Consider the following 21,926-nt stretch of genomic DNA (forward strand, 5'->3'; position numbering starts at 1 on the left):
AGTTAATTTTTATACATCACTCTGCAGTGGCCCATCATTAAGGAGCTGATCTAATGCATAACATGTACAAGAAGGTTTAGAAGTATCTTGATCATCTCAGATAGTCTTCCTACATAAAATATGTAGGTATTAACAAAAGAACTCATTATGAACAATGAGATACGGGCAAATATATTTTAATAACTTACTCTGAGTGATCACCATCAACATAGAAATCAATTGATGCTTCAAAAAATGATGGGAGTATACCTCTCCCCTTCCTGTGACAAGTGCGCCTGTGTGCCAATTGTATTGGCTCATCCAGCAGCATCAATGACTCAACATCTATAACTGTAGTAGAATCTCAAATATGCTAAAAGTGACAAAATATAAGAAAGATTTTTAGTAAATATATTGAATGTTTAATATATGTCATACAAGCACACAATACAAAAACAAAAACCATCATAATAATTTAATAATTGATACATAAAAAAATTTCTAAACCTCTCTCGGAGGGGAAGGATCTCCTTGGTCCTTAACTGATTGTCTTAGCTCCATCAGTGCAGTAGTCATAGGCTCCAAAATCGAACACTGATGAGCATCTGCATCACTCTTGCTAGTGGGTAAGGCCATGCTTCCTTCACCTATATTCTCCTCCTGGTGTTTCTTCCTTGCATGTTTGTAGGTCTTAGGAAGGTATTATGTGGCCTTTCCATTTTTTCATAGGCTCTCTCGCAAGCTTCTATTTTTACCCATCTGCATAATAAGGACACATGTTGTGCGACAGCATCTTCTTTTTCACACTCCACTTCAGCCAGCATCTTCTTTCTCACACTCCACTTCAGCCACGAAACTGACCTGAAAAGAAAAAAAATGTTGGTACGTAGTCGGTAAGCATTCATATTAATAGATCTTTAACTACAAATTAATAAAAATTACCTCCATCGTTTCACTATTATTAGGTATAGTAGGGTCCACTTTAGTCGGGTGGGCTTCTTCACGTATAAAAGAATGATTTGCCCTCACCTAATAATAAAGATTAATTAGGTCAGGAATAACTATAGTATCATACTCACCTCAAAAGGATCTGCATTCATGCCTGCAATGTCATCTGCCAACATTAAGCTCTTGTTGTGGAGCATCTTCTCAATACACGAAAGCCTCCTATAGAAGGCAACAATCCGTGCATCCTTCGCTACGGCATCCTCAATGGGTTGAGAGTCTTTTAAGTGAAAATCGTGACTCATCAAGGACCTCTCAACTACTGCGATACATGTCTCTAAACCATTAATTAGATATTGTCTGGGCTGGCTAGACGATAGAATCTAAAAAATCACAAAAATCCTTAAAGATTGTATGCAATAAGTAATGTACAGTGAGGAGCTATATATTTTTCTATATAGTGAAATTTTATGTATGCCATTTAAATATAGTGTGACAAATAATATGCTGGTACATAATAGCTATGTGTCAAACAGAAATAAGTATATGCCACCAACAATGACATACAGTACCAAATTAAAAAGAATATAGCAAAATCTCAATTGTCTACAAATGCATTATAAGTGTGTGCAAGATGGACTTTACTGTGTGCTGGCACATAGCATGTGTGTGCCAAATAAAAAATAATATATAAATCATGTAATTAATATGAAGTACAAAAAATAAAAAAAAATCACATTTTACACAAGCCTGCTCTTGTATCAAAACTGCCCCTTGTAGCTTTCTTTTTTGACAAGAGGTGTAGCTCATTCTCCTTAGGCTCTATCCATATTAACTATATACCATACTAGACTAATTAGGTACCATGTTAAAGTAAGTGATATCATATATATTAGATTGACTATCAAATAATTGAATTGAAAATAAACACAGATAAGCTTACCACTAGCGCCACCATACATCCATCTATATAGCCAGCAGAGCTTCTTTCAGTTGTGTTCCTTATGCACACACTCTCTGCTAGGCTAGGGATATGCTATCGAAGGAAAGAAAAAATCATAAGACGCCAACTATATGATCCTAGATGATCCAAATTGTCAAGATATGGACATAATGCCTTAGAAATATGGTAGCATACAATTGGAAAAAAATAGTTACAGAAAGATAAAGAACCCAACACTTAGTAAAGTCCTCTACATCCTGCAACCCAGACTTTCCAACAAGAGATATCAATTTATTTTTAACTAAATCCATAGTAGTCTTTTTATGGTCACCATTAAAAAATTGGATGATGAGGTCTGACTGAATCTTTCTCTCGCTATACAATTCAACCTCATCATCCGTAGCCCTCAAACCAAGAATGAGAGCAATATCAGTCCCCACAAAAAGAATCATAGTCCTACCTAACTTAAAGTCCTCCTTCTCATCATCCTAGAAGGAAAGCAATGCATCCAATAATGGCCTGCTTTGCTTGATATATGGAGGCCGGAGCAAATAGCTAAATGGAGTCGCAGCCACCTTTGTCTCTGCTCTTCGAACATAGACTCCATAAATATGTCCATAACCTCGATATAGTGACTGAACTAGCATCTTCCATTCAGCATATTCATTAGACCAATACAAAGTTCTTTAGCTCTCCTTAAACTAGCTATCGTAATACTGCATTATAAATCAAATTCAAACAATAGAACCAATTTATAAGGAATAGAATCCCTACTCTAAGTAAAAGAACCATTCATAAGTAAGAGCATTCATGCTGTCATATTGATAAAGAAGAGAACCTTTGCTCTAATAACGCATCGATTGAAATTGCTAAAATCGATGGAGAGAGAATAGATGGGGAAAGAGAGAAGAGAGGGAGAGATAGAACATTATCAGTTATATTTACAGAATCAATTCATAAGTAACAAAAATCCTACTCTAAGTAAGAGAAATATTTATAAGTAAGAGTATTCATACAGTCCCATTCATAAAGAAGAGAACCCCTACTCTAATAACGAGCCGATTGAAATTGCTAGAATCCATGGAGAGGGAAGAGAGAGGGAAAAGAGAGAAGATAGAAGAGAGAAGAGAGGAAAAAGAATATTATAGGCAGGCTTTGCCTCCACCCATGTCCGCCGTCTCAGTTATCATTCCTGTCGAAGAGAAGGCACGAAATAGTATCGCAGCCTTCGCCATCGATAGCGTGAGTAAATCATACAGTAATAGGTCACTCAAGGTAACTGTCGGAAAGAAAAAAAAATGGAGAGATTGAAATTTGGAGAGATTATTGTATTCAATTTGAGGGCATTTTCATCTCATGAGGAACTTCAAGTTAAAATGCTATTTTTAGTGGATCAGGAATTATAAGTTGGGTCAACAGGATTTAAAAATTGAACTCTAATCAACAAATGAATCGGATGTTAATTTTTCTAAAAAAAATCAAAAATTAGAAGAATTGAAGGTTTGGGACAAGTATCAAGAATTATATTTCCATGCACCTACAAATCCATTTTATACACCACTTACCCTCAATTGCCTACGAACCAAGCAATTATCATGACAACATTCTACTTTGTCAAAAATTAAAATTTATTATACTTATTAAAAGTTGTTCACATCAAAAAATATTTTCATTTAAAATATATCATATTTTATATTTTAATAATTATATTTTAAAAATTATCATTTTCCACTTTGTAAAAAAATAAAAATGAATAATTTCATTTAGTTCCTTATGGTATTTTCATAATTATTTTTATTTAAAATATTTAAAATATTAATAATTTCAACAGAATTCTATATTTATATATGATTTTTTCTTATAAGTTTTTTAAATATAGATAATTTTATTTATGTGTAATTGAAATTACTAATGAAATTAGATTTTGGAGAAATGGAGATACCAGTAGGAAGCAGGTTGCATGTTTCACATGCTTGATCGTTGAATTGTGTATGTCTGCTTTAAGATCTGGACATGCTGAGAAATAAAGAGAAGATGAAGGTTATCCATTGGTTTGAACTCGACATCTCCTTTACAATAGAGCCAATCTCTTTTTGCATCCGAGATTTCCGCTCTCCTTTCTCTTCCTCCCTTTCCTCTCCTCCGGCCTTGTGCACTTGACCCCCAAGCCATTCTCTCCTTACATCAACCTTGACCTCGAGCTTTGGCTACTAGAACTTGGCAAGTAGACCCTTTCCTTCCCTCCCAACTTCCCTCATGGTTTCCTTATCTCTTTCCTATATTTTTTTTCCTTTGTTTTCTTAGGCAGATTGCACACCCTTGCATGCTTGCAACAACAAGTTCAAGTTATATCTTTCATGCAAAAGCATGATTGATCTTCTTTTGTGACATTGCCCATTGGATTGTGCTATGCATAAATCTTAAAGCACTCCAAACCTTTCCATTCATCCACTTGTATAACTTGAAGCAACTATTACATGATGCTAGGATAGATTTGCATGAAAGAAGGTGATTCCTACTTTCGTGCAAAAGATACAACCCTGTCCCTGCAACAACTCCATCGAAAGCCCAATTCCATTAGATATAAATTGAATAGCAGTAGGTTTTATCATTTTTTTCACTTTTTTTTTGTATTTTAAACATGCAAGAAAAATCTAGATCAGTTATTCTATTGTTGTCCAAAATCTATAGTATTGCTGGTTTAATTTATAGGCTATTACTTGATACCACATACAACATTATATTCATTATGTTCTAATTATTGTAATCTACTCTCTAATTTGCATTAATTATTTATTTTTCTTTTAGAATTTGTATAATATACACTGAACACACACACACACATATATATATATATGTGTGTGTATGTATGTATGTATGTATGCATGTATGTATAGAGAGAGAGAGAGCCAAATTAGAATCAAATCGACTAGATTTAGACTCAGATCTGGTTAGATCAAAACTCTATAATAAGAATTCTACATTAATGATCTAAGTCATTGAATATAATCTACTATCTCAAAACTGCTTACACATAAAAAATCATATGATTTGGAGACCTCTAGCCTATGCATCAAATAGTCAAAAATTGGATAATCTAAATAAAATTGAATTAAATATATTTTTTTGATCACTTAAGGCATAGATTAAGGATCTTCAAATTATATAATTTTTAGTATATAAATAATTTTCAGATAATAAATCACATCCAACAGTTTGAATTATCGATATAGGACCCCATTATCAGATTTTGACTTGACCGAATTTGAGCTCAAGTTTGATTGATCTTATCTAAGTCTGCCCCTATATATATATGTGTGTGTGTGTAGCAATAGTGGGTCTTTTGAAAATAGCAAAGATATATGGCTAGGATGAGAAGTGGTACTCATGTTACCCATCTTACCAGTTACAAGGAGCCACTTCTAAATATTAGATTATAATGTTGAGTAGAAATTCTTGGAAACATTAATCGATCTAATTTATCTTTAATTATCTATTTCTTTACTTTAATTTTCTTGTGCTTTATTTACCACTAGGATATCACTTTAAAAGTAGTGTTAACTTAAATCTCTCCGATCATAGCTCAGGCTACACTCTATTTCTATCCAAATCTATCTTCTTTGATCAATAGTATAATCATGGAAAAAGTCTTTAAAGATCAAGGCAACTAGAATCATATTACTTTTATTTTTGTATCCTCTCTTTGATCACTTTCTTCTTGATTGCTCAAACATTACTGTGATGCCCGCATATCTATGTTTTGCTTATCAGTAGACTTATCCTGTAACTTTTATAGCAAGCTAGCTAGAAAATAAATTATTTGACACATTCAGAAGGATAGGAAGGATAAATAATACAAAAGCATTAATAAATTTCTTTTAATAATTTTTTTTTTATCCTTGGATCTAATTAAATAGTTTATTTAGCATTTGAATTTTGAGTTCCTTGTCAATAGTTTCAAATTTTATGCTTAAATAGAAGCTATGAAAAGGAACTTTGATGATTTGTTTTTGATTTAGTTTCAGCAATTATAATGCTATCCAATCTTTGAAGGTGTTATTGATTTTCTTTAATATTTAGTTCTCCAACTAAATTGTTATTTCATCTGTCAACTTGTTGTTTTTTTTTTGCAGGATTTAATTATCGACCCCTCCCTTATCATGCTATAATGATAGCTCCCCATTGACCCAGAATAAAACTCTTGATCTCTCCATCTCATAATACCATGACATGTAGTCCCTAGGGTGTGATATATTTTTGAAAAATATCAAAGATATCCTTAAATGTGGCCCCCCTAACCACTTGTTCCCAATTTCACAGTAAACAATACAATTTCGATTCCTATCCTAGTAGACATAGCATAGCATGATTTCTCCCTACGATCAAAAATCATGCATGGTGGAATCTATTTTTTTTATTCCTCCCTTAGGGCTTGGTACATCCTAAACTTCTTCCTATTTAGGTTATCTTCTTGATGTTCAAAATTCTATTCAGTTTAGTTATCTCCTTCACATCCTAAATTTTTTCTTGTTAGGTTATCTTTTTGAATTAGGTTATCTCCTTCATGCCTTAAGCTTCCCGTTATCTCCTCATGCTTGAAATCTCTCTTCCTATTTGGTTATCTTTTTCATGCTCTAAATATTCTCAATTATTTGTATCCTTCGTACCATAATTTTTTCTTACCATTTGGTTACATTCTCTTTTTTTTTTTTTTTAAAAAATCTATAGAATATCTTTTCAGCTTTTTGTTCTTATGGAAGAGAAATGTCTAGAAAAAAATTATTCTTAATTTTTAAACAATCTCATCTAGCATTATAACAATCATGGCTTCAAAGAATATTGGCAATCTGATTTTCATGGCTTTATACTCTTACAGTAGAAAAGTCTATATTATTTTAATTTCACAAGATACAAGTCTCAATCATATTTACAATGAAATAGTGGAGAGGTGGAAGTATCTATCTTCTACAATAATAGATGTAAAATTTCATGATGGTAACAATTCAAGAATGCTTGTTATGCTCATAATCGATAAGATATTAGGTATATACATGAAATATATATCAAAATAAATATTATGATAATTGAAATGGTTGTTAATCATCCTGCATTCTTGATTGAAGCCCCTAATGTGGTATCGCTATGAGATAATACATGAATTCTTTGCAATCTTTTTTTTCAGTATTCTTTATTTCCATAGTCCTTTTGCACATATATATATATAATGATTGCATATATGCATTAGTTATGATCTACATATATGAAATTTATGTTAAGCATAAAATTGGTTATTAATATATTAAAAGAATACTCTTTTTATATTATAGGGATAGCAACACATCCCAAAATATTAACCATATATGCCATTGTAAAAATGCATCAAAGAGTAACTCATCTCATCTTTTCTTGTTTGGCAGCTTAAGTAATTTTAGTTGAGTTATTGAAGAAACACTTTGGATGCTTGGAAGAACTCCATAGAGCATTTAGGTCAAGAGTTTGAGGATGTGGAATGCTTTGTGATACAATCTACAACTTCTGCATCATCAATTGCAGAAATTTTATATTTATAAAGAATGATTGTTGGCATGTGATTAGAGAATATGTATAAAAAGGATATAGATGGCATATTCATCTTCTCAACTTAGAAAACAAAAAAAGTTAGCAATTAAAATAATAAACAACGAACATATATGCAGAAGAGGGTTGCAAGTTTGGTCTCATCTTAAAGTTCGCAGCACTGAATTTCTAATATTATGAATGATAAGCTTCAAGATATGCTATAGTATCGGTCTAGTAATATGATGAGGAATATTCATAAAAAATATGATACAAAATTGATATATCATCAGCTTGACATGGGAAGGAGATTGATATAAAAGAGCTCTATGGTCAACAATCACTATCTTATGAACATATACAATGTTATTGTGATGTCATTCTTCAAATCAACCCTGACAGCATAGTGGAGTATGAAACCTAAGGTCAATTCACATACCTATTTATTTCATTTCATGCTTTAATCAAAGGTTTCATAAAAGATGTAGATCTCTGATATTCATGGTAGAATATTTATTAAGCATAAGAATGGAGGAATACTACTTGGTGCCATTAGCAAAGATGCGAATGATGATATGTTCTCTATAGAATTTGGTATTGTTCATACAGAATTGATAACAATTAGGATTAGTTTTGTCAGATAGTTTTGTCAGATTTTAAAAAGAGTGATAGATACTTGCACCAACTATCATGGACAATAATTTATGATTATGATGGATAGACATTAAAGACTTATCAAAGTAATGCCGAAATAATTTCATGAATGTTAACACTCACATTGCGTCCAATATATAGTGCCAAAATAATTTCATGAAAGTTAACACTGCGTCCAACATATAAAAGACAACTTCAAAGATTAGATATGCAACATCATTTTTCTAAATTTTAAGTTACAATTTTAAAATATCTATGCACATTATGATACTATTGGTCCGATATGTGATTCTTTGATTATTGTGTATGCAGATGCTTGTCCATTATCGCACAACTAAGAGAAAGAGGGTGGTTGATTTATTAAAAAATATTGTTGCATATACTTCACAGTTGAAGGTTTTCTAGAAATTAATTAGCAAACTTACGTACGGTGGATGCCAAAGAACAAGAAACTTTATCATGCTTGTGAAGTTGAAACATTGGGCAAATATAATCTTTTCAAATCCGTATTAGGATATCATGACATCTAATATGATATAGTTTTTCAATAGTTGGATCTTGGAGGCTCGATATCTTTTTGTTCCTCAGATAGTTGATCATATCAGACTTTAAATTATGCAAGTGATGCGTTGTTTACTTGAGGTTACAGTATCGAAAGCCCTCTTAATTTGCTTGGATCCTGAGTAAGTCTTGTAGAGAAACACAAATGAAGATCGGAGATTATCCACATTTATATCAAACATCATGATATATGACGTAAAGGATACAATTTATTCATGCAAGGTTGACCTCCAGAAATGCACCTACTCTTGTGGTGAATGACGAATCTTCCACATGCCATATAAATATGAATGTGCATATATCGAAAAGGCCGACAGATCATTTTATCATGCTACCGATAATTATTTTCAAGCTGAAATATATAGAGTAGCATATATCAAAGCTATTAATCCAATTTTTAATATTGACGAGTCCCAGAGTACCACAAACAAGATACATATTTTATCTCTTAATATGAAGACTCGCCTAGGCAGGCCTAAAAAGAAAAGAAGACCTTCACAGTAGAGTTATCAAGAACTATAGAATATGGACGATTCAAGAAGGATGGGCACAATAAAAGATTTTTCTACAAGACACTTCAATTATTTTTCACTACATGCCTAGTAGCCCTTTTGTGGTTACCATCAAAAAAGCAAGTGATGAGGTTGGATTGAACCCTTCTCTCCTTATGTAGCTCGATCTTATCACCCATCATCCACAAATCAAAGATGAGGGCAAAATCAGTCTCAATAAAAGGCACTGACATTTTACAAAACTAAAAGCCTTCCTCCTTATCATCCTAGAAGGAGAGCAATATATTTAGTATTGGTTTGCTTTGCTTGGGATATGGAAGCGAGAGTATATGGTCAAATGGAGTGCCAATCGCCCTTTTCTTCTACTTCTTAGATGTGAACTCCATAAGGATAACTGCAATATTTACATAATGGGTGAAGTAGCACCTTTCATTGACCATATTCTTGGGACCAAGGGAAGGTGCTTTGCCTCTCATTGAACTTGAAGCATGCTTCACGTTTTCAAATTATAGCTCCTTCTTTTTAGACTTTCCATCATAGTTCTTTGCATTACAAGTCACATTTAAACAATAATTATTAATAACATCATTGTAAGACTAGAAACCGACTAGAAACGTATATTTATCTAAAATATCATGCTTTAATTATTGGTCTTGCTAACTTTGACAAACGATATTAACTAGTATTGTATAGTAATATCATAGTAAGCATGTCTTTTTTTTATTTTGAAAATTCAGGAGGAATGGGTGTTTTCCTCGAGGTTCATTCATTGATATGTTAAAATGTACATAGTTTCATGTGAGATCAGAGATAGTTGACGTTTGAAGCGACTACATAATGAATTAAAATAGGATCCTAGGTAATGTACAGGTGAGTTAATTGGAGGATGTGATGGATATCTGTGGGTTAAAAAAAGGTGTTTGAATAGTGAAGCAAACAACGTAGTTTTTCAGCTTAGTTGAGAAGAGCTCGTAAGTACTATTCTTCTCTTCCGTCGGGATCTTCAAGTTATTTTATGTTTTGCACTGTCATCGACTTTCTGCAATATTTAGATGGAATAGGTAGTTAGAAAGTTTGATGGATAATCGAAGGCCGAAGTGCCCATCTTTTTCTTAGCTCTGTAATCTGGGTGTGCAATCTCTTTAGCACATCTCTCAGATATAATTTCTTTGGTCCTTCTGTTTGCATGGCCAATGACATCCAATCCACAAATACATGAGCTGATTTCTTTGCTATCTCTTGCACTGAGAAGGCCTCGAAGCGAAATATTCTATTTTTGTGTTCTTTCCAAATCATCCAGTGTACTGTTAAGAGGAGAGAAGCGATTGCGATGCCTTATTCTTTATGCTGAAATTTATAGATCCAATCCTTCCAAAGTTGGGTGATGCTCATTAGCAACTATGGGTGGCATATCCCTTGCATTACAGATGACTATAAGGTTGTAAAGAATATGCAGTTCAGCAAGAGGTGGTCCACAGTCTCATCAGCATCATAGCATAGTCTGCATAACTAATTGATCTGTAGTCTCTTTTTGTTTAGGATTTTTTTTGTTAGGATTTTGTTATGGTAGGTTAGCCAACCAAAAACCTTGACTTTTTCAGAAAGTGGTAGAATCCATAATGATTTTTCAATGACTTGGTATGCTCCTCCATCCATAATGAAGAGGTAACAGGTTTTAACACTAAATTTTGCTGTTTTACACTACTTTCATATTCTGATATCTTCATCTGCCGTTAATCTTACATCTGAGAGGTAGTTGATGAGCTTTAGGTAGTCTTCTATGGCTACATAGCTTAGTGGGACATTGAAGATTGATTGCCAATCATTATGGGTAAAGAACCCAGCAACGCTGACTGAAGGATTATTGGCAAAGTATCAATTGAAGGTCGCGTAGAATCTTGCCTAAAGGTATTTTTGTTGCCCAAACATCGTATCAGAAAGACGTGTTTCTTTCATTACCAACTTTTGAAGATGTGAAGTCTTGGAAGAGTTGGGAGAGTTTTAGAGCTCCCCTCCAGAAGGGTGAAGCAGCTCTTATAGTTGATTTGATAGTGGACAGCGGTAAATGAAATCTATAGTATATACTTTGTATTGTCTTTATCCAGGATCTTTTCGGTTGTGTATAAAGATTCCGTCACCATTTTAGAAGTAGGAAACGATTCAGAGTTTTAATGTTCTTGATTTCCAACCCTTTTATATATTTAGGGTGGCAAACCATTGCCCAATTTATAAGGTGCTTAACTATTCCACAGTGCTCTCCTTCTCTCCACAAAAAATTTTTGCAAATAGTATTGATTTTTTGAATAACTGAATCAGATAATAGGAAAACATACATCCAGTAAATCAGGATAGCACTAAGGATGTAGTTTGTGAGTGTTAGACGTTCAGCTAATGATAGAACTCTATGCTTCCAGCCAGTGAGTTTTTTTTTTAATTTTTTTCATAATAAAATTTCATTCATGTACTTTCAGAGGTGCATTGTGTAAAGGTATGCCTAAGAAGTTAATCGGCAAGTGGACAACTGAACATCCCATCATCTTGGTGAAAGTTTCTATTGTCTCCATTGTCAGGCCAAAATCGATGATATTGGATTTGCTGAAATTTATTTTCAACCCACCAAGAAGTTCGAATGTGTACAGAATGATTTTAAGAGTGTTGATATCTCTCTTGTCAGCTCTACAGAATAGGATTGTATCATCAGCGTATGGTAAACAATTAATTTTCTCGTCTGACGAAGAAGGCCCAAGATCATTTATTAGGTTGTTGTCAGCTATCTTGGTTCACATCCGACTTAAAATATTAGCAATAAGGATAAATAATTGTGACGAAAGAGGGTTGCCTTGTTTCAAACCTCTTCTGTTGCTGAATGGTTTTCTCTTTTCACCATTAATGATGATTAAGGATATATCAGTTTGAAGCACTGAGAGTATCCATCTTCACCATTTGTGTCCAAAGCCTCATTTTTTCAGTAGTTGATTGAGGAAGTGCTAGGAAATCCGATCGAATGCTTTTTTGAAATCTACTTTACAGAGAATTTCTTGTTCTTTATTTCTCTTGCAATATGGGATGATCTTGGTAGTTGAAATATAGCTTTTGTTTATCATTCTGTTGTTGATGAATATCAATTGTGTTTCTGATATCAGTGAATCTATGACATATCCAAGCCTTCTGGATAAGACTTTTGAGAGTATCTTAATGATACTATTTTTTAAACTGATTGGGCAGTAGTCTCTAACATTAGTACACTCTTTTTTTTTGAAAATTAGAATGACATTTGTGTGGTTTAATCTTGATAAATCTGATGGGGATCTATATAGAGCTTCAAAAAAAGTTATGATATTTGGTTTAAGCAGTTGTTAGTATTTTTGAAAGAATGAAATTGAAAATCTATCAGGTCTCGAAGCTTTATCTCTTGACAGATTAAATACTGCATCTTTAATTTTTTTTTTTATGAATGAATTCTCGAGTTGACTGAGATCTAACTTATTTTCAGAGTATAATACCTTCCAATTAGCTTTCAGTGTAGGGTCCTCTGTTGAATCCAAGAGCTCAGAATAATAGTCATGAAAAGCCTTGTGGATCTCTAGCTGGTTACGGTATATGTTGCCATCTTTGTGGACTTCGGTGATAAAATTCTTCTTATGCCTATTAGATGCACAAATGTGATAATATTTGGTGTTCATGTCTCCCTTGGCTAGCCACAGTTGTCTAGATCTTTGTTTCTAGTAGATTTTTTCTTGTTGGATTAACATTTCAAGTTGAGATTTATGATGATTCTTTCCCTTCTCTCTTCAATAGTCAGACTTCTGTTCTCTTCTAGGTTATCTAAGGCTTCGATTTTTGATTCTAAATCTAATTTTCAATGATGCAAATTCCCTATGTTTGTCTTACTCTATGTTCTCAAGCAAGAGTGCATGAATCACAATTTCTACATTAGGTTAGAAATTGCTTTTGATGAAGATGGAGCACTTTGCCACCACTATTTAATTAAACTCTCAAAATCTTGCTGGAGATACCAAGCATTTTCAAATCGAAAAGGCTTGAAGCTCTTTGTTTTGCTTGTAATATGAGATGATCTCGACAGCTAAAATATAGCTTTCGTATATCATTCTATTGCTAATGAATGTTGATTGTGTTTCTGATATCAGTGAATCTATGACATGCCCAAGCTTTGTGGATAAGACTTTTGAGAGTATCTTAATGATATTGTTTTCTAAACTAATTGGGTGGTAGTCTCTAACATCGGTGCACTCTTTTTTCTTGAAAATTAGAACGATGTTTGTGTGGTTTAATCTCCATAAATCTGATGGCGATCTATATAGAGCTTCAAAAAAAGCTATGATATCTGGTTTAAGCAACTGTCAGTGCTTTTGAAAGAATAAAATTAAAAATCCATCAGGTCTTGGAGCTTTGTCTCCTAGGAGATTAAATACTGCATCTTTAATTTCTTTTTCTGTGAATGGGTTCTTGAGTTGACTGAGATCTAAGTTATTTTTAGAGTATAATACCTCCTAATTAGCTTCCAGTGTGGGATTCTCTGCCTAACCTAAGAGCTCAGAATAACAATCATGAAAAGCCTTGCGGATCTCTAGCTGGTTATGGTATATGTTGCCATGCTTGTGAACTTCAGTGATAAAATTCTTTCGATACTCATTAGATACACAAATGTAAAAATATTTGGTATTTCTGTCTCCCTCGGCCAGCCACAGTTGTCTAGATCTTTGTCTCCAATCAATTTCTTCTTATTGGATTAACATCTCAAGTTGGGATTGATGATTGATTCTTTCCCTTTTCTCTTCAGTAGTCAGACTTCTATTCTCTTCTAGGTTATCTAAGGCTTCGATTTTTTATTCTAAATCTATTTTTTGATGATGCAAATTTTCTACATTTGTTTTACTCCATGCTCTCAGCAAGAGCATATGAAACACAATTTCTGCACTAGGTTAGAAACTGCTTCTAGTGAAGATGGAGTACTTTGCCACCACTGTTTAATTAGACTCTCAAAATCTTGCTGGAGATACCAAGCATTTTCAAATCAAAAAAGCTTGAAGCTCTTTGTTTCTATCTTATGGTTAGCAGTGAAGGAAAGCAAATAGAGAGTGTGGTCTGAAGCAGATCTTACTAGGGGAGAGAGGGATGTTAGAGGGTACTGGCTGCGCCATTCAAACAAGATGAAGCTTTTGTCAAGCTTTGCCAGACTAGCCTCTTCTCTAAAATTTGTCCAAGTGAACTTCCTATTTGGAGCATTGATTTCAATCAGTCCAAGCTGGTTGATGAGAGCATCAAATTCTTTGGAAGCTGCTCTATTGCTTTGGGCTCCTCTTCTTGCAGAGGTATAGCAGGTTACATTGAAGTCTCCCACTATCACCAGGGGCCATGATGTGTCATCTTGATGTGAAGAAGCTCATCGAAGAAGTGAGAGTGGTGATGATGATGGTGCCATACGTATACATTTGTTAGGGCCCAATGAAAGTCATTTTCATATGATGAAAAGTGGGTCATGATTGAATAATCACTAGTGTGGACTGGAACTCCAAATACTAAGGATGGATCTCACTAGATTAGAAGGCCACTCGATGATCCTAGAGCTTCTTCGCAATGCCAAACTGAGAAGGCTTGTCCGTAGGATGATTTGATATGGTTTATGGACATGTTTTCTAGTTTTGTTTCTTATAGGCATATGATTCTATATTTAGAGCACCAAACGACATTCTTGATGTCTCCTCTCTTTTTTGCCCTATCCATTCCCCTTACATTCCAAAAAAGAATAGTCATTGGTATTGGTTGGGCAACAGATGCTGTCAAAGGCAAGAAGAGACTATATCAGATAAATGAAAATTCATCAGATAGTAGAGGTCTCTATTATTAGATGATTCAAATAGCCGAAGGCAAAATGGATGACAAAAGAGTGGCCTTAAGCATAGATTGCAGGGTTCTTGTGATACCAAGTACATGATAGCCAACATAAGCAAAATGGGATCAGCTATTTTTTTGGGTGTTCTTGGAGGGTAGAGACCTTTGCATCTTTTTCAGAGTCTAGACAACATTTGAGGAGATCTAACGGACATTAAGATCCCTGCATCTGAGAAGTTCTATTTGTTGGAGCTTGAGAATGGTGCCCTCCGATGATACACTAATATTGTTGAGAAAAATACCTCGAATTCGATCCATAAGGAGCCCACAGCGAGTTCCACAGCAATGAAAAGTCCAAGAAGGAAGCCCATATGAAGAATAGCCTATTGGAGGGGTTTGGCCCACAACTGGGTGCGGCCCAACGAACCCGTGCAGATGGGCAAGCCTAGTTGCCCGCGTAGGCCCAGTGCACGTGCGCCAGGGTGCTCAGCCCACAGCATGCGGGAGGCCCAGGCAGGGAGCCGCATACCATAGTCTACCATGCCAGAGAGGTTGGGGCAGTCCATTGGGAGCTACGTGGACCTCGTTTATGGCCATTTCTCTCGCATTTCATGTGGTCCATGTATGAGGCATGGATCGCTTAGAGGTCTACAACATTTTCACGTGGTGCATGATGGAAATTCAGTAGGACGAATGATGTGGCACGTTGAGACTCAGTGTGGTTCACCATAGACACGATCTACAAATGGTACACATGCACAGAGAGCTGGATTTGCATGATCTAATGGCTAAGGATGCGAGCGGCTTGATCTGGGACTTGATTAGATAGTCAGAGAATTCTTTGAGTTTGGACAGAAGTTCGAAGACATGTTGGATGTGGATTGGACTCCATTTGAGGCCTTTAAGAAGGACTGTGGGCAGTAGAGAATGGTGTGGTCGTGAGGTGGTTCGACAGCAACAGCAGACCTTGAAAGGTGCCAGCAAAGAGCAGAAGCAGGAGGCTTCAGGCAGACTGTCAGATAGCGGACAGCGATCATTTCAGGGGATCTCCTAGAGAGAGCTTTGTGAGGGAGTGCTTCTTATTGAGAAAGAGAGATTGGTGTATGAGGGTTGAGGATGAATCTCCTCTTGTAATTTTTTTTTTCTCATAGTGAAGCTTGTATGTCCCATGGAGGCAAGTCTTTGGCTAATCTACGTATTTGATTGTGTCTCTTATTTCTTCTTTCTTTTTGCCGTAATAAGTGTACTAGATCCTCCACAAGTGGTATTAGAGCAATATGGTACCAAGGTATAGGTTGCAGCAGTGTTGATCAAGATTGAAGAAGATAGAGAAGTTAAGCAAAATCAAGATGGAGATCAGTAGGTTTAATGAAAAGTGCAATTTCTTCTTATGACAAATGAGAGTGAAGGATGTACTTATCCAACAGAGGTTGAACGATGCTCTCTTGTGCGAAGAGAAGCCAGCTACTATGGAGGTGAAGGATTGAAGGTGGCTTTAGATATAGACGGTGAGTATGATCTGCTTGTACCTAGCGGATGATGTGGAGATCCATATGTTTGGTGAGATTTTTTTGACAGTAATATGATCAAAGCTCAAGAAGATGTACATGATGAAGTCGCTCACCAATGTTCTCTTCCTCTGAAAGCAATTTTATCAGCTACGGATGATCGAGGGACAGAGCATGCAGGAGCATTTCAGAAACTTTCAGAAGATCTTCACCGACCTCCTCAGCATTAGTGAGAAACTTAAGGTGAAGACTAGGGCATTGATCTTGCTTTCATCACTTCTTCTTTCTTTTGAGTCTTTAGTAACTACTTTTCTAATGGGGAAGAGCACCATCAAGATGGAGGAGGTAACTTCTGTTTTACTCCAGAATGAGATTTTCAGATGGGAGAATCGAGCCTTAAGTTCAGGTGGCGACTCAGCTATGATGGTGTCTAAAGGTAGTGATAGCAGAGGATGAAGTGGTAGAGGATCGCAACATAGGCGGTCCAAGTCCAGAATGAGGGACTCGAGCAAGATTAAGTACTACTAGTGTGACGAGTTGGAAGATCATGTCAGAGATTGCCTACAGCTCAGAGATCGGATGAAGACTATCATAACGATGGCAGATAGTGAGGGCAGGAAGAAAGATTTGAACTTGGATGCAGAAGACAGCGATGATGTTCTTCTAGTCTCAGATGAGGTATCTACTTTCCATAAGTGGATTATAGATTCTGTATGTTCGTATCATGTGTATTGTAGAGAGGAGCTGTTTGATATTTTAAAGAGCAGTGAGAGTACTGTTCACTTATTGGATGGATCGATCTGTGCGATCGAGGACAGTAGGACCATCAGCATGAAGGTACATGATGGAACAGTCAGAAAATTGGATGAGATCCGATATATACCCATTTTCAAAAGGAATCTATTCTCACTGAGGAGATTGGATTCGACCGACTACAAGTGGAGAGCTGATGGAGGAATCCTAAATGTCTTGTATGGTAGTAGGATTGTGATGAGTGCAAGAAAGTATGGAGGACATTATCTCTTGACAGAGAGCTCAGTGTGAGGTGGAGTTTCAGAAGTCAGTGAGAGCCTAGTGCGAGATGAAGCTCCAGAAGTAGGTGGATCGAACATAAGATCCAAGATTCAAGAGGATGATAGGCAACATCATAGGGTGAAGTTTCTATTACTGCAGGAGGCTACCTCGAGTAGATCTCAAGTCAAGAGGAGTACAACATACGATAGAGATGGGATCGAGCAGTCTAGCTCGACTTTCATATTTGTCCATCCATGATTAGCAAATGCATGCCCCAGGATATGGAGATGATATCATTCAGAAACTCTTAGAGTTAGGAGGAGGTCGATTGTCTAATCGAGATGGAGATTATTGAGAAAAATATCTCAAATTTGATCCATAAGGAGCCCACAGCAAGGTCCACAGCAAGAAGGAGCCCAGGAAGGAAGCACATGTGAAGAATAGCCCGATGGAGGGGGCTGGCCCATAGCTGGGCATGGTCCAACGAACCCACACAGACATGCAGGCCCAGCGTATGTGCACGAGCATGCGCAGGGGGCCCAAGCGGGGCACAGTGTATCGTGATCTATCACACTAGAGAGGTTGGCGCGGTTCATGGGGGGCCGTGTGGATTGGGAGTGGTCCACATGCGGTCCATGGCCATTTCTTCTGTATTTCATGCGGTCTACACATGAGAAATGGACTAGTTAAAGGTCTACTACGTTTTCATGCGGTGCATGGTGGGAATTCGGCAGGACGGGCGATGTGGTACCCTGGGACTCGGTGTGGTTCATCATAGATGCGATCTATGGATGGTGCACAGGTGCGAAGAGGTTGATTTGCATGATCTAACAGCCAGGGATGCGAGCGGCTTGATTTGAGACTTGATCTGATGGTCAGGGATTTCTTTGAGTTTGGGCAGAAGTCTGGAGATCTGTTTGGATGCAGATTGAACTCCATTTGAGGCCTTTAAGAAGGCCTGTGGGTAGCAGAGAATAGTGTGGTAGCAAGGTGGTTTGACAGCAGTAGCCAACCTTAAAAGGCACCAGCAGAGACCAAAAATAGGAGGTTTTAGGCAGATTGTCAGGTAGCGGACAACGATCATTTCAAAGAATCTTCTAGAGAGAGCTTTGTGAGGGAGTGCTTCTTGTTGAGAGTGAGAGGGATTGGTGTATAAGAGTTGAGGGTGTGATCTCCTCTTATAAATTTTTTTTCTTATAATGAAGTTTGCATGTCCCGTATAGACGAACCTTTGACTGATCCACATATTTAACTTTGTCTATTGTTTGTTCTTTCTTTCCACCGTAATGAGTAGTACCAAATCCTCCAACAAATACCATACTTCTTAGTGAGTCAAATGATGTTGCTTGATGTGAGTGAGTTGATAAAGAGGACGTCCTAGTTGTTCAGGTTGGAGTCAGCCAAACCTAGAGCTTTGAGTTTTTTGACCCTCAGTCTCGGACTTCTCTTACTATTTGAGGTGTAGGAACTAGGACTAGGGGCACTTTCTGGGCTAGGCTTGTTGAGCACTAACAGCAATGATGAAAAATTTTTGGTTGTGGGGATAGGGTTCAGATGGTTAATGGTGACTGCTGATTTAGGAGCAATGAGATTGGTATTTCCCTCGTTCATGTTGAGTGTGAGGTCAGGTAGGCAAGATTCACTCATAATGAGGTAGGATGTGGTGTAGGCAAGATTGTTCAGGTTTGCCACTTTTGAATTTGAAAACAAGGGCTTCTCAAGACCATTAAGATATCCATTAGAAAAATAAAGCGGGTTAAAAAGCCAGTCTAAGTTTAGCTTAAGGTTCAGGGTGAATAGGGTACAAACCTATAGGACACGATTTAGGATCATCAAGATGTCTAGAGAAGTAGGTGGTACTAGGTTTGCACCAAGGATAGGAGAGAGAGAGAGTTAGGATTATGGTGTCGCTGATGGTCGCCGATGCTAGGAGCTCCTTTCTTAGATGATGCAAAATCAGGTTGTTGGAGGTGGTGCTTCCAGGCGTCCAATGATTGGTTTTTGGCAGGAGACCCAAACCAAAAATTGCATTCACTTTCATCCAAGTCATCAGGATCTTCATCGTTGGAGGCAGAGTCTTTGAATGGAGGGATTTCTAGCTAGGAGAACTTGATGATCAGTCTAACTGTATGAGTGCGAGGACCTATCATGACTTGAATGATCTCTAGAATATCTGCAAGATCTTCATAGTAGAATTGGATGTCGAAACTTGTGATGTCATCCCACCTTATATTGGATCGACTGGCCTAAAACGGCATACCAAAGCTAGAAATAATGGTAGCAATAGCATCTACATTCCAGCACATCAGAGGCAGATCTAAGAGGCTGATCCCAGTAGTTGACAATGAGAGTGAAACCCTTCCCGTGGATGTCTCCTATAGCCATGAGATTTTGGATAACTTCTCTGGAAGAACAAGAGATGAAGAAGTGGTTTGCATCAGCTAGGTGTTTAGTTGATTGAGAATCTTACTTTGGTAATATATGTTTTCATGAAGTATCGTAGGAAAGGGGTAGAATACTTATGATGTTAAAGATCTAAATATTTCATTTAAGTTATTGTAACTTTTTTCTGATTCATGATTTTTAAGTCTATCTAGTGATGGACTGTACATATATTTTTAAATTTTTATTTAGTGCTAACTAGTTAGCAACATATTGAGAAATAATGGTATACTATGTAGAATACTCTTAGTAAAAGAACTTTTAAAACTAGAAATATAGAACAAAAAAAATGATAGATGCACCTTGTTCTTTGTTCCATTTTACGTGTGATAGGTATTTAAATCAAGACCCTCATTGTTCGACAAATTCAATATTCTCAAATAAATCTTGGTACATAGTAGATGATAACAATAATGCAAGTAAAAATTGGGTCTAAAAAAATATAATTAATATAGAATCGATAGATGAGGATAAACCAATCGATTCATTTGGCTAGAGAGATGATGATCGGTCCCACACATGTTGGAGAAAATATCCATGCATGCCAGAGAAAATGTGAGAGAATGAGTGCAGAGGAGAGATGGGTGAGTCATTGCAGGCTAGAAATGAGCAAGTCGAGACCGATGAGATTGAATATGTAGAATGGATAAGAGAATTAGAAGTCAGGAGAGAGGAGAGAAGGATTAGGGTGCACCCACTCATGTTAAAGAGATGGTGAGATAACAAAGAGGAGAGGTAGAGTCGTCACAGGTCAGAAATGAGTGCATCGAGACTGATAAGAATAGATATTTTCAATGGATGAAAAAGTGGGAAAGTCGGAAGTGATGGAGAAAAAGGGATCGGGAATGATAGAAAGCATCTGCATCCTCCGATGATTGAAAATTAAATTTTATTTTATATGTGGATTAGATGTTTTAGAAATAGTCTACAAAGGTTAAAGATTAAGGCTTGATCTATTAATGGACCGACCATTAAATTTTTCTTCTTTTTTTTTGGCCTTTTATAGTCAATTTCAAAATCTTCTAAACCTACATCAATCCAAATTCCAACCAAAATTTTTTAAGAAATATATATGAATCCATGTGATCTCTCTTTATTACATGTTAGGCTCCCTTTGTGAGAAAAAAAATAATTTTTTATAACGGCCATCTTATACCATCCATCAAAGCAATCAGATATTAAAATAAAATTTGCATTTTCATTTATATCGTGAGTTATTCATAATTCTCCAATTATATTGAAATACTATTCCTACTAGAATACTTCTCCTAATCTTAAAATAACTTGACAAAGCCTTTGATTTCCTCTCTTCATGGCATCCACACCTTTTAAAATATCAGATATATTATTTGTTTGAGGACAGATCTTAGTGCAATAGTAAGGTTGTTCCAGTATGATTTTGGTGTGATGGATTTGAACATGCAAAAAAAACTTTTTGTCCATGATGAAGGCTGTGGTTCTTCTCAAATTATACAATGGTAGGAGTCTCATGCACTTAAACGCTCTTAGATGTAATATTCACTCAAGTCACTTTAATCTTTTCCAATCAATGCGAACAATATTTTGTTATAATTTTATCTATTAGATTGAATTTAATCGAGAAAAGAAGACTAGATATGCGAGTTTAGAGAAATCTTAATTGGTATAAGATTCGATAATGTTACGACAATGTAAGAGAATTTTTGGTATTGCCTTATAAACTCAAAAATGTATGACAATAAAAATCAAATTTAAAATCTAAAAATAAGCTCTTGAAAAATCAACAAAAATCAAGTACTAAATGATTATAATTTACAATACATTTAATTATATTCTTAAAAAGCAAATGTATTTTCAGTAGTATTTCAAAAAATCTCATTGCTCTTATAGCAATGGATAAAGATCATCTGTGGTCCGTAAATGATATGATGCTGTATAAACCTTAGATCGAATAACATTACCACTGCTATTATTTAGATC

General features: G+C 35.8%; 1 pseudogene; it reads right to left on the reverse strand.

The window, feature by feature from the left end:
• Positions 1–792: 792 nt before the first annotated feature.
• Positions 793–2,514, reverse strand: LOC140851224 (uncharacterized; annotated as a pseudogene).
• Between the last annotated feature and the right edge of the window lie 19,412 nt (positions 2,515–21,926).

Source organism: Elaeis guineensis, chromosome 8, assembly GCF_000442705.2.
Source record: "Elaeis guineensis isolate ETL-2024a chromosome 8, EG11, whole genome shotgun sequence".
Lineage (NCBI taxonomy): Eukaryota > Viridiplantae > Streptophyta > Magnoliopsida > Arecales > Arecaceae > Elaeis > Elaeis guineensis.